Source organism: Sceloporus occidentalis, unplaced genomic scaffold (assembly GCF_023333645.1).
Source record: "Sceloporus occidentalis isolate IW3139 unplaced genomic scaffold, rSceOcc1.0.p SCAF_4, whole genome shotgun sequence".
NCBI lineage: Eukaryota > Metazoa > Chordata > Lepidosauria > Squamata > Phrynosomatidae > Sceloporus > Sceloporus occidentalis.
Genome location: NW_028316984.1, coordinates 67,202,540 through 67,215,075, shown reverse-complemented (window position 1 = coordinate 67,215,075; position 12,536 = coordinate 67,202,540). Strand labels below are relative to the sequence as shown.

Sequence of the window (12,536 nt, the reverse complement as noted above, 5' to 3'; positions counted from 1 at the left end):
AGAGGAATGCATTGTACATATACTTTCCTAAAACACATCTGCTGTCCACCCTTCCTTCATCAGCGGGGTTACACTAATCATTATGCAAAGGGATCTTGTAGTACCTTTGAGACTGTGTTAAAAAGTTGTAGCGTAAGATTGACTTGGTCTACTTCCTTGTTACATAATTTACTCTGTAAATGAAGGCAGGGATGCATATAAAACCACACCTTCAAATGTAAAGACATACCAAAGTAAAACCTCTACAACTTTATCTTGCTGCTCTACTTGTGTATTAACTTAGGGCATAGGTGAGTACTGTGGGTTATACACTGATTGTGTAGTTGCAGTCCAAAATAACCTTGGCTGCATCTGCACTGCATAAATAAATAATAATAAACATTAATTGTCATGGCTCAATGCTGTGGAATTGTGGGAATTACAGTTTTGTGAGAGATTCAGCCTTCTCTGTCAGAGAGCTCTGATGCCACAACAAACTACAATTCCCAGAATTCCTTAGCACTGACCCATGGCAGTTAAATTGGTGTCAAACTGGATTATTTCTGCAGTGTGGATGCAGCCCTTGTTTCTTCACTGCAAATAAAAATTTACAACTTTTACTTGATCATTTCTCCATCCTGAGCTTGGAAGAAACATGTTATGCATAACAACATTTCCTGAAAGCTGATAGTGTCCATTCCTTCATAGTTTAATATTACTGTTAACATATTAGCGCTATGTGTCTGTATGTGTATCTGCCTGTCTCTCTGAGATGGCTATGATGTGCCCACTTTTTAAAAAAATTTAGGCTTTTTTAAAAGTTAAAAATAAAAAAGTGCTACTAGCTTGTTATTAATAAAATAATGAGTAAGAACATTTCTCAAAAGGATTTCCACAAGTGGAAGCCATATGAAAAGAACACTCCAGGGAGTAACAGGGCATTTTAAGGATCACTAGAGTGCTATTCCTGGATTTTTAAAAATATCACTTTCTTTGCTGAGAGTTATTCAAAGAACATGTCATAGCCTGGAGCTTACAGATTTAAAATATACATTCCATAACATAACCCCCCCCAATCCGGCCTACCCCTTAAAATACAATTAAACCAATTACAATTAAAACATACTTAAAAACAGTAGCAATAATAACAGATAGATGGTAATTGTAGCCAATCAAAGGTCAACTAGTGGGGTCTTCTTTTGGTGGCTGGGAATCTATTCAGGAAAGGCCTGCCGGAAGACATCCATCTTAACAGCTTTTTAAAAGTTGTTCAAGGTGGTAATATGATGGATGTCATCCGGCAGGCTATTCCGTAATCTGGGAGCGATGGCCAAAAAGGTCCTCTAGGCGGTTGCAGACAGTCTAGTTTTTAAAGGTTACAACAGATTCCTCCCAGGGGACCTGAGGGTGTGGGGTGGATTGTACAGAAGGAGGCAGTCCTGGAGATAGGTACTAGTTGAAGTTTCCAGACCAAGCACGAGGGTAGCCCCATGTAGAGTCCATTACAGAAATCAAGACAGAAGGTTACCAGCACATATACCACAGTTTCAAGATCCCCAGCTTCCAGGAAAAGGCACCGCAACCATTGAGGAAGCTGTGATTTTTTTTTTTAAAGCAGCTTCTGGACAGCACTTGTGCATGTTCCTTTTAAAGCAGGAGTCATAAATTGCAGTGGGTGGATCTGGGAGACAATTTTCTATTCCTGAGATCCTCCAGGTAATGCACATGCTTCCAAAAATGCCCAAACAAGCAATCAAACAAAACAAATCAGATGTGATCTGAAGTTTCTCCTTGTTTTGAAAAAAAGTGGGAGGGTGATATGTTAATCACATCAAGTATGGCATAATGGGTTGAGTGTAGGACTAGAAGATCAGGGTTCAGTTCTCTGTTTGGCCATGGAAAGTCACTGGCTGACCTTGAGCAAATCACAGCCTCAGGAAAAGGAAGTGGCAAGCCTCCTCTGAATAAATCTTGCCAAGAAAATCCTGAAATAGGTTAATACAGTGGGTTCTTGGTATCTGCTAGGGTTTAGGACCAGGACCCCCTGTGGATACCAAAATCTGTGGATGCTCAAGTCCCATTGAATACAGTGGCATAATGAAATTGTATCCTGTGTATAAGGTGGCAAAATCAAGGTTTGCTTTTTGAAATTTGTTCAAACCATGAATAGTTGAATGCATAGATGCAGAATCTGTTGCTATGGAGGGCTAACTGTAAAGTTGGCCCTTCATATCTGTGGGTGTTCTGTCCTGGACACCCCTGCAGATGGCAGTTTCCATGGGACTTCGTCTCGTTGTCCTCAATGGTGGTGTGACATGTGCACAACCACATGCACATGCCACCACTGAGGAGAACAGGGCAGAGCCATCTGCAAATGCTCCAGTCCATAGATGGCATGCCTGTCAATAGGAAGAGCTGATGGTATTCACCCTTATCCAAAGATCTGAAAGCAGCCTTAAGGTCATTGGAAGTCAGGTTCTTATTCTAAATGTTCCTAAAAGGTTTAGGGATGTATAGGGCTGTTCATGATTCCTCCCAAACCAATATGATCCACATTGCTGCCATACCATGAAACTAGAAGGGGCATCACAGTCACTTCTTGTCATCTTTTTCTTTGATTTTGGTCTGGCTGGGTGTGGGCTCTCAAAAAATGCAAAATTGCACTCCTTGGTTTAATTGTTTTTGTGAAAAACTATCATTTTCATTCTTCTAAAATAATTTCCATGATTGGGTATGGGCCATTGGTAGGAGTCTACTGGGTTGAAAAGGCTCTCTATAGCTGCATGTAGCCCACAGGCCACACTTCCTTTCATTGTATTGGAATGATCCACTTAGAGATTAGTAAGAAAAGGCTTAAAAGGTTTGTATTTTGTAGCAGGAAAAAGCCATTTACAGGTATGTCACTGGCAGCAAGAGCAAGAAAGAGCTATGCCATTTCTACTGATTTTTCACCATTTATAAAAGCAATCAGTCCAAAGCAGGTACTAGCAGCATAAATTTAGAATACTAGTTCCCCATTTACTTCTGATCACAGTTTAACCTGTACCTCCCACATGCAATGCAAGCCCAGTGACTTCCCCTCTCCTTTCTGGGTCTCCCACATAAAACTGTCCATGTGATTTCCCCCACCTTGTGGCATATGTCTCAGTTTACTGTGAAGCTTACTTCAAAACAGTTGCCTGGGTGGAAAGATACGCACACAAATGAATCAAGGATACAAAGATTTCATGTTGCTTCCCACATTTAAGGCTTCGAGAAATACTCCATTTTCTACTGCCGCCTGTCCCCCAAAAGGGATAGGTAGGCGTTTTCAGTGTTTATTCAAGTAACAATAATTTGTGCTTGTATGACCCCTTACATCTGCACTGGGGGAAGTAAGTATGTGAATCATGGCAACGGAGGTTCTTTTCTCCCCTTCCTAACTTTTAAAATATCTGAGCTGTGCCCAATAGTTGTGGAGGTGGGCTCGGCACAGGGAAGCATACTGTGTCTTTTAAAAAATATATTATTCTGCTTCTAGTTCTTTCTTTCTGTATAATATCACTATACAGTCAAGACTGACACCGTGGAGTTACCTTGCAGCTGATTTTGTTATGAAAGCCATACAAAGTACATCCTGGTAGAGGAACAAATGGCCAAGTAATGGTGTTTGCTGTGCAGAAATAGGTAACCAAGCAGCAGATGGTACTTCATGTCCTATGCTGTAGTTTCTCTGAGTAAACTGATGGCATCTGACAGACTCCGATTTCAGCAGGGAGAATCCAATCCAGATAGAATGATCAAGTCTAAACAGGCAGGATTGTGTCAGAAACTACACTAGGCAAAGTAAGTTAAGTAAAAGTAGATGCTGTCTTGCATTAAGGAAAGCTAAGGAAGAAGATAAAGCCAAAAATTTAATACAAGAGTGACTGATTCTTCTCCTGTTTCCTGAGAGGCCTGAGGACTGAGGGTCATGGACTATGGTAGAGGAGAATAGAAACATCATGAAAGTCAGATTAAACATATGTGTGCTGTTCCCCTTCCACCCTGCACTTCAGCCTTATTAATATTTGTATCTTTACTGCAGTCCCCCCAAGCCTCAAAGTTCAGGAAGTGGAAAGATGAGTGCTGTCTAAGATGTCAGCCAGAAAGAGCATGCTGACCTGACATGTATAACAGAAATGTCGTTGGATAAAGAGATTGTAAAAGATTGTCTAATTGTAAGAGATTTTTAGATTCCAAGCCTGAGGGCAGGGGCCTGTCAGTATAACAGTTTGTAAGCCATTCTGGGGGACTTTCTGGCTGAAGGGTGAGATATAAATACTCTGAATAAATAAATGTAAAAAGGAATTGTATAAGGTATGTGCCCAGTAGGTTTCTGACTACAGTACCAAGCTCCTCTTTCCCAACAAGTAGCCAAAGTAGCAGTAATCCATAAATAGTCCATCTTCTTACTCTCCTTTCTAAACAATCCACCAGCTTTGAATGTCTGTACCTGGCTTTGGAACCTTGAGACAGGACTGCCATTCTTCCCTTCAAACCACAGCCTCACAGACTCTCTGCTCAAGTTAATGGAGGTGGTCTTAGAAGTAACATGTTGGGTTTTCATTTTCCTATTAATTTGGCAGCATTTAAAGGCCAAAAAAGTTAATTTCTAACTTTTGAGTTATTACTGTTAATAATTTGTACAGTGGCCTTAGAGTGAGCTTTGATATTGCAGTGTCACATTGCACAAGTTAAATTTAGGAGAAGTTTCTACAAAAGTTTGTATGGGAAAACATTTCAGCAGAATAGGCCATCCATTCCAAAGTACTGGGCAAGCCTACCAAATAGTCTTACAGAGCCTACATGGGAAAGGTGACTTTTCTCTTATGCACTTCCAGTAATAGACCCTCATAAGGTTTGGAAAGCTATACAAGAAAAATGTTGTTATACCCCCCCCCTCCCTCAGTATTACATTTCAAATTTACTTTGCTTTTCCAGACAACAATAAGTGATTTAGTATTAATTTGTGACAGATATTGAATAAACTGGAGATAGCTAAATCGTTAAAAAAAAATTTAAAGTAGGGTTTGAGTTGGCTAGTATTGAGATAGCAGTCGAATTAGTCAGCCAGTCACAATGTCTTGTAGTTCAAGCACTGTGAAAAAGTCAAATTACAAAACTCTGGCAAATCCTCAGAAAATGTTTAAAGCTAAACCTTGTGTTAGTGGAATATCTGCTATTACAGCCTAATTGCTTATGCACTGTCTGTAAATCATAAGATGCTTCTGATATACATGTGATCTTGCTATAAGATGCACATGTGATCTTATCCTGAAGAATGGTGAAGTCTTCTGGGGAGTAAGGAAAGCCTAGTTCCTGGTAAAAAAAACTTGGCAGTATATACAAGTTGCAGAGGTGGTACAAAGTCTCTGTTCAGAATGACAGCATGATGCTAAATTGCAGGAAATAAATCATGTTGCAAACCTATAAAGCTTTGTTAGACAATCAGGGAGGGGAGGGGAGGGTGTGGGAAAGGGAGAGACAGACAGAAACATTTTCAGTTTTGCCTTCAACTGCAAAGAGGCTGCTGCCAGCAAAGAAGCAGAATGCTAAAATGGATCAATTGGAAGCAAACAAAACAGATCAAGAAGGGAGTGAGTATGACCTGAACCCTTCCTCTTTCCTCTTACATCACATTAGATGGAGGGGATAATAATAATAATAGTAGAATCAGCTGTTAGCAATGACACAAATATCTAACTAGAAGAAGATCATATTACTTTTTGCCCATTATTTTTTGCCCGTTTTTATTTATTGTGTTAATGGATGTGTGGTTTTTGAATGTCGTAAGAATTCTCCAAGCAAGACTGCCATTTGTATAAATGCAAGAAAGATTTAAGTGTTTCTCTGTTGCAGGAAAACAATTACTCATATGGTATTCATTCATTCAAGAATGGAGAGAATGTTATAGGATCAAAACTGACTTGAGTGCTTTCTGGGATCACAAGCAGTAGGAGTAAATGCTGCGAGGGAAAGTGCTAAAGAATGTTGTATTATAATGCTTCTTGTGAGAGCCCACCTATGTTTTGTGGGGTGGGTGTGGAACTTCATTCCTCAGTCCACTGATTCCTTTTGCATGTACAACAGCAGCTTTGGGGTCAAAGACAGTATCAAGGCAGCATTTCCTCAAGCCAACTGCTTAACTGCCACATGTTTCATAAAAGGGAATGGCGAGTGTAGCAAAACTTTGCAGAAACTCCCTTGCACATGCTGAAGAAATTGTTGCCCTACTTTCCAGAGCATTAGTAGCAGTTAGATGTGTTCCCAGTGGATGTTGGCAATTGTGGAAGGTTAAATAAGGAAAAAAGGTTTTAGTGGTGTTATTTAATATTATTTGACATTTTAATAATTAGTAGTAATTTTATATAATATCTTTTATACTCTAAAATATTACATGGGAATTTGCTGTACTGATATCCATGACAGTTGATTTTACCTTATGGCTTTAAAGCTCATTTGGAAACTATAATTGCCTTTGCCCATTCCAAGTCCACTGTGTGAAGGGCCTTAACGGGCAGAATGGTGGCATGCCATCACATGCACAGTAGTATTCAAGAGCCAAACCATGGTAACAGTTTTCATAACCAACTTGACACAGGCTCTCCTGTGGAAGTCAATGTTAGGTAAGTTTTTCCCAAGGCTGATCTACTCTGAAATAGTAATGTGTGTAGGCTTTCCTTCTTTTATCTGCCACTTTCATTCGTTATTGCTCACTGTTACATAGTGCCTACCTTCATTCACTCTTGTTTTAAAAAGGCATGAAACATATGGGCAAAAATGACATGGCTTCAGGCCACATTGGGGGCATGCTATTGACATGACACACACCTTTAGCTTGGGCTGAAGCTGCACCGAGGCCACACCAATGAGAAAGAACTAGGCCAAGAAGGATCGGATAGAATCCGCTCCTTCCAGCGGCCCAGTTCAGGACTGCAGTGGCAGCTTGGATTAGGATCAGATGTGTGCGGTTGCTAGGGTCCCCGCATGAATGGTACCAGTGTGGCCTTGCACTGCTCCTTTAGGCCCATCTGTTTTGGGCCAAAGACAGCACATATAAAAATTTGGCCACCATTAGAGTCTTTAAAAGAATTTTAAAACTTTAAATGCTATTGTTTTTGATTATAGAACTATTTGAATGTGTATTTCTGTTTCCCATTATTAACTATTTCATTTGCTTAATTTAATTCAACAGCATCCTTGGGGTCAGAGAGAGTTTAGAAAACCTGAATTATTTATAAAATCCTGAAAATGGACAGGGCACAGTAAATAACTTTCAGTATATACTCTGTGGTAAAGCAATAAGTAATATAACTAACATAACTTTTGCAAATTAGTTTAAACATCTGAACAAGAATATTATTGATAGACAAATACACAAAGACAAAATAATATAAAGTGTATCATTGTAATGCATTGCAAATCTGGTAGAATAACTGTACTTGCAGAATGATACAGTTTCTTGCTGGAGAATTAAGCCAACACTGCCACAGTGTTTGCTTAATTCTTCAGCAAGAAACTGTATCATTCTGCAAGTACAGTAATGTAGTTGTTCTAACTTTTCATTGAAATCTGTTTGAAGCAATGAGGGAGAAACAGTTGTTTAAATGAACATTCAAGGTTATGTTGAAAATATTATCATGGTCCATGAAACTTTGTATGATACTGAAATGGTGCTGTGGCATTCCAGCTGAAAAGGAAATTCATGTCATGCCTCAAATCCAAATTTCAACAAAAGATTTTTCTTAGTGATCCCTTCTAGGGATTTCGTATTGGAACCTCTCTGCTGTTTGAAACATTAACAGGGTTTCTATATGAGTAAGAAAACAAGCTGCAGTGCTACCTTTAATTAAAAATTATTTTACTGAAGAGTGATTCAGTGATCTCAGGGTAAGCTGCAAGGTGAGGAGCTAGGAAAAAGAGAAGAAAGAAGAGACAACTGGGCTAACAAGCCATCCTAATTGTACATTCTAATTGAACATTCATGTAAGTGTGGCAGGACTCATTAGCACTTGCTTTAAGTCAGATGTGTTCACTGATTTATAGGCTTCAGAGACACCCTGACCCCTGAGGAGGATTTCATATCAAAGGGGTCTCTTGCAGGCCACACAGAATCTAATAATAGTCTAATAACTCATACTGCAAGCATCTTCTTTGAATTCTGGGTCCACCAAATATATTCTTATAGTTTTCTTACATGTTTCTATTTTCCTTATATGAGTGAGGTGCAAGTTCTTGGTTATATCATTTCAGAAACAGTAGATGGGATGGTCTCTGTATTTATTTGTGATTAAATTAAGTGAAAGCATAGTATAGCATAGCGACTATAGTAAAGTAAATGCAAACCAGTAAGCCTTCAGATCAGATCTTACTAGGAAGCCTTAGGAAAGCTACCATTGTTTGGTACTTTTTCCACCTGTCTATGGTGTCAGGATAACTGCTGGCATTCCTTACAGTATACATACTACTAAACTAATATAAGGCATACTGAATGCTGAGAACTTTGAACCGCTAAAGAGCATGGTGTAAATTATCACTAGGACTTGAAGCTGTGAGTGTTCCAAAGTACCTGCTGCTGCCACGATTATAACTAAGCCTCCAAGCAGTGGGGAAAAGTGAAAGCAGCTATGGACACTCTTGTACTCTGACTGAGGCAAACTCATTCCCTAATCCAAGTCAAGATTTCAGAATTCCTTTGGTTAAACATATGTGGTCCATTCCAGGTTTTATAGTGAGCTGGCAAGACAACAACTAGTCTCCTTGTGGCTGTGTGCCAGCAGAGAACTATGAAAAGAGCAGTACATCTTCCAATCACACTATGAATCTATCTTATTTTTTCGAAATGTCCCAGATCTCTGCATGCAGCAGGCTATCTCCGGGATGGAAATCACGCACAGCTTGTGACTTGCCAGCTGACAATGTCAGGACTTGTAGTCTTGGATGAGAAAAGACACTGTGCTATGGATTTGCAGTGCCCAGAATTCCTTTTGCCCTTTCGGTCGCCCAAGGGAAAGGTTTTAGCAGGAGGGTTGGCTAAGGCGGAGTTAGCAGCAGAAGCAATAATAAATAATGTCATATTCATCCCGATGCTGCTCACAACCATTGATCAAGGATGTTTGCCTTTGCAAAATATCCTTAACTGGATGCTCAACATATCCCCAAACCAGGCATTTATTACTGTCTTCTCTATTTGCTAATTGAAAAATAGAAAACTATAGGAAGAAACAAGTCTGAATTTAGTGCTCTGTGATTGTGCTTTATTAGTTTTTACTTAACGGAAATAAGACATAAGAAAACCCTGTGCCCAGAGGAAGGCTCATGGGTGGAACATGTTTGACATTTTTCATAAAATATTATTTTCTAGCACATGCTTGCGGTCTGAATCTTTCCTCACTATTCTTTTTATTTTATATTATATACTCCAGTTATTGCCTAATTCATAAACACAATCTCTGAATGTGAAGTCAAAGGTTTTCAATTTCTGAAATCTTCCCCAAGGAAGCACTGCCATCCTAATTATGTCACCATAAAATAAGATTACCATTCAGTGTATCATGGATTACTTAAATGCTGATATTTCTCAAGATGTGATCATAATCCTGTCACTTAATATTCATAGAGCCATGCTATCAGGAAGGTCTTACAGAGAAAAGTCACCTTGTGGTTGTCAGGAACCATGAGGCTCAAACTAAAGAGCCCTGCAAATCCAATATCTTCCTCTTTTTCTGCTACAATTTCTGCTTCCCTAGTATTATTGTCTTTTCTAATGACTCATGCCTTCTCATAATGTGGCCAAAGTGTGACAGCCTCAGTTTCATCATCTGGGTTTCCAGGGAATGTTCAAGCATTTCTTTTGACTGCCCATGGTATTTTCAGCACTCTTCTCCAGCACCACATCTCAAATGAGTTGATTTTCTATGTTGTTTTTCTTCACTGTCCAACTCTCACATCTGTACATGGTGATGGGGAATATAATGGCTTGAATGGTTCTAGCTTTAATTCTCAGTTTTATAACTTTGCACTTTAGGATCTTTCTATTTCTTTCATGGCTCCCTTCCCTTTCCTAGTCTTATTTCTTGACTATAATTTCCATTTTGATCAGTGTTTGATCCAAAGTACAGGAACTCTTTATTTTGAATTCCTCACTATCTAGATTGAATTTATGTTGATCTTCCATGGTCATTATTTTTGTTTTCTGTATGTCCAACAGTAAGCCTGCCTTTGCACTTTCTTCGTTTACCTTGCTTAGTAAATCCTTGGTACTGGGAAGCAATACAGCACAGATTCTGATGCAATAAACCTGAATCACATCCTAGTCTGGGGAATCAGGTTGTGTCAGAACATGAAATCATTGCCACAGTGTGACACAAAATGCATGTATCCATGTATGCTGCTCTCCTCTAATCTGATAATATTGCTAAGGAAAGCCACCAGGATACTATGTTGATTCATTGTTCATACACATGATGAATGGTGTTTTTAGAGTGGATCATGATTCAAATAAAAGATTGAGTTCACTGGCTGGGGGTGCTGTTTCAAGTGATCTCCCTGTATCAAAGCTTTTGCACCTACTCAGCTGCTGATCTGCCTGGTGGAAGATAGCTGGTCACTATGACTCAGGTCTACCCATATATGTACTTCAGAAACTGCAATGGGTCTAAAACAGGGCCACCAGATGACCATCTGAAACTTGACAGGGTTTTTGGTGGATTTTTCAGGCTATGTGGCCATGTTCTAGAAAATTTTCTTCCTGACGTTTTGCCAGCATCTGTGGCTGGCATCTTCAGAGAATGCTTTGCCTGGCCTGGAAAAAGTTGGGTGTATATATACTGTGTGAACCTAGGAATGCAGGAGTGATTAGCATGTGTATTGTTCTGTGCTGATGGCCGACCTCAGGCTGGGAGGCTAATGCAAAAGAGGATTAATGTCTGCTAATTGGTGATCATTATCTGCTGGGAGAACGCCTCTCCCTACACAATCCGCCCTGCACTCTCAGAACATCCGGGAAGAATTTATTGGAATATACAAAGACCAGACTAATTACAACTTCCCATAAAGCATTCACAGCCGCGGCCCCCACACTCTGGAACAACTTACCGGAAGAGATCCGTCTCATCACCACCTTAGAAGCCTTTAAGAAGGCACTTAAGACGGATCTCTTCCAGCGGGCCTATTGTCCGGGATTGCTGCCAGCAATCTCTGACTTGTGCTGATAACCAAGCCTTCAACCAACATGTGCAAGCAAAACAAACCTTGTGGAGAAGCAGTCTAAGAGCAGGCCGAGGAAGCAAGCCGATGTCAGGGTTCCAGAAAGTCAAGCGTACCGAAAGATGAGCCGAAGTCAGGAAGCCAGAAAGCAGCGTGGTCAAAACAGTCCAAGGTCACAATAGCCAAGAGATAACAGAGGTCCGGTCCGAGGTCAAGATAACAAGGTAGCAAGGTAACAAGATGTCAGGAGCTAGAGCAACAGCAATCACACCAAGGGCTCATGCAATAAACTCTAGCAACAAACTCAAGCCTCTCTCCCACTTAAATCAGGGAAGCTCTCCCTCAAGCCACCTGAGACTGGTTTGCCGATTGTCTTTCTGCAATCCTCCTGGATCTGCGCCTGCAAGCACTCTCAGCCCTTCTCTCTTGATAAGAAGGCACTTGCAGGCACGCCTCGTCTCCCGAATCACTACTAGGCTGTGGCACCATAGAAGGCCTTTCCTCAGCACTAGGACCTGGTTGGACCTCCTGCTCTGGGGCTGGGGAAGCACAGCTGGGACCTGGCAGAACAGAACTAACACCTGGCGTAGCCTCAATCAGCCCTTGCTCTGGAGGAGGCTCATCCTCCTCCTCATCCTCCGAGAGCTCATCTTGGCTGGCCATGACATCATTCCCCCTCCCATAATGCTCCCCCTCCAACTGTGGAGGACGAGGTCTGTCAGAGCAGCGACGGTGAAAAGCACGAACGAGCCGAGGAGCATGAACGTCCGAGGCGTTCTCCCAAGAATGCTCCTCCGGCCCATAGCCAACCCAGTCGACCAGGTACTGGAGGCGCCCCCGACGACGACGAGAGTCCAGGATCTGGGCCACTTCAAACTCCTGCTCCCCATCCACCAAGACTGGAGCAGGCGGAGGCGTCGGGCCGGTGTCCGACCGAATCCCAGAGGCTGGAAGCAACAAGGAGCGGTGAAAGACGGGATGGATCCGCCAAGTCCGAGGGAGCTGGAGCCGAAACGCCACCGGATTCACCTGGGCCACGATCTTGTATGGCCCCACAAAGTGGGCATCCAGCTTCCGGCAGGGCCTCTGTAGTGGCAGATGACGTGTGGATAGCCAAACCGAATCCCCCACCTTCAAAGGAGGACCCTCCTGGCGATGCCGATCCGCACCTCTCTTATAGGCCTCCTTAGCCACCTCGAGCTGCTCTTGCAACAGGGACTGCGCTGCCTGAAGCTCCTGGAGCCACTCGTCCGCCACAGGCACCTTGGAGACTGGAGCCACTGCCGGGAACCCTCGTGGATGGAAACCTCCCGTGGCGAAGAACGGCG

At 41.6% G+C, this 12,536-nt stretch overlaps 1 protein-coding gene across 3 annotated transcripts in view; it reads left to right on the top strand.

The window, feature by feature from the left end:
* Window positions 1-12,536, top strand: part of KALRN (kalirin RhoGEF kinase) — a 719,845-nt gene that overhangs the window by 551,502 nt on the left and 155,807 nt on the right. The gene's annotated exons all lie outside the window — the stretch shown is intronic.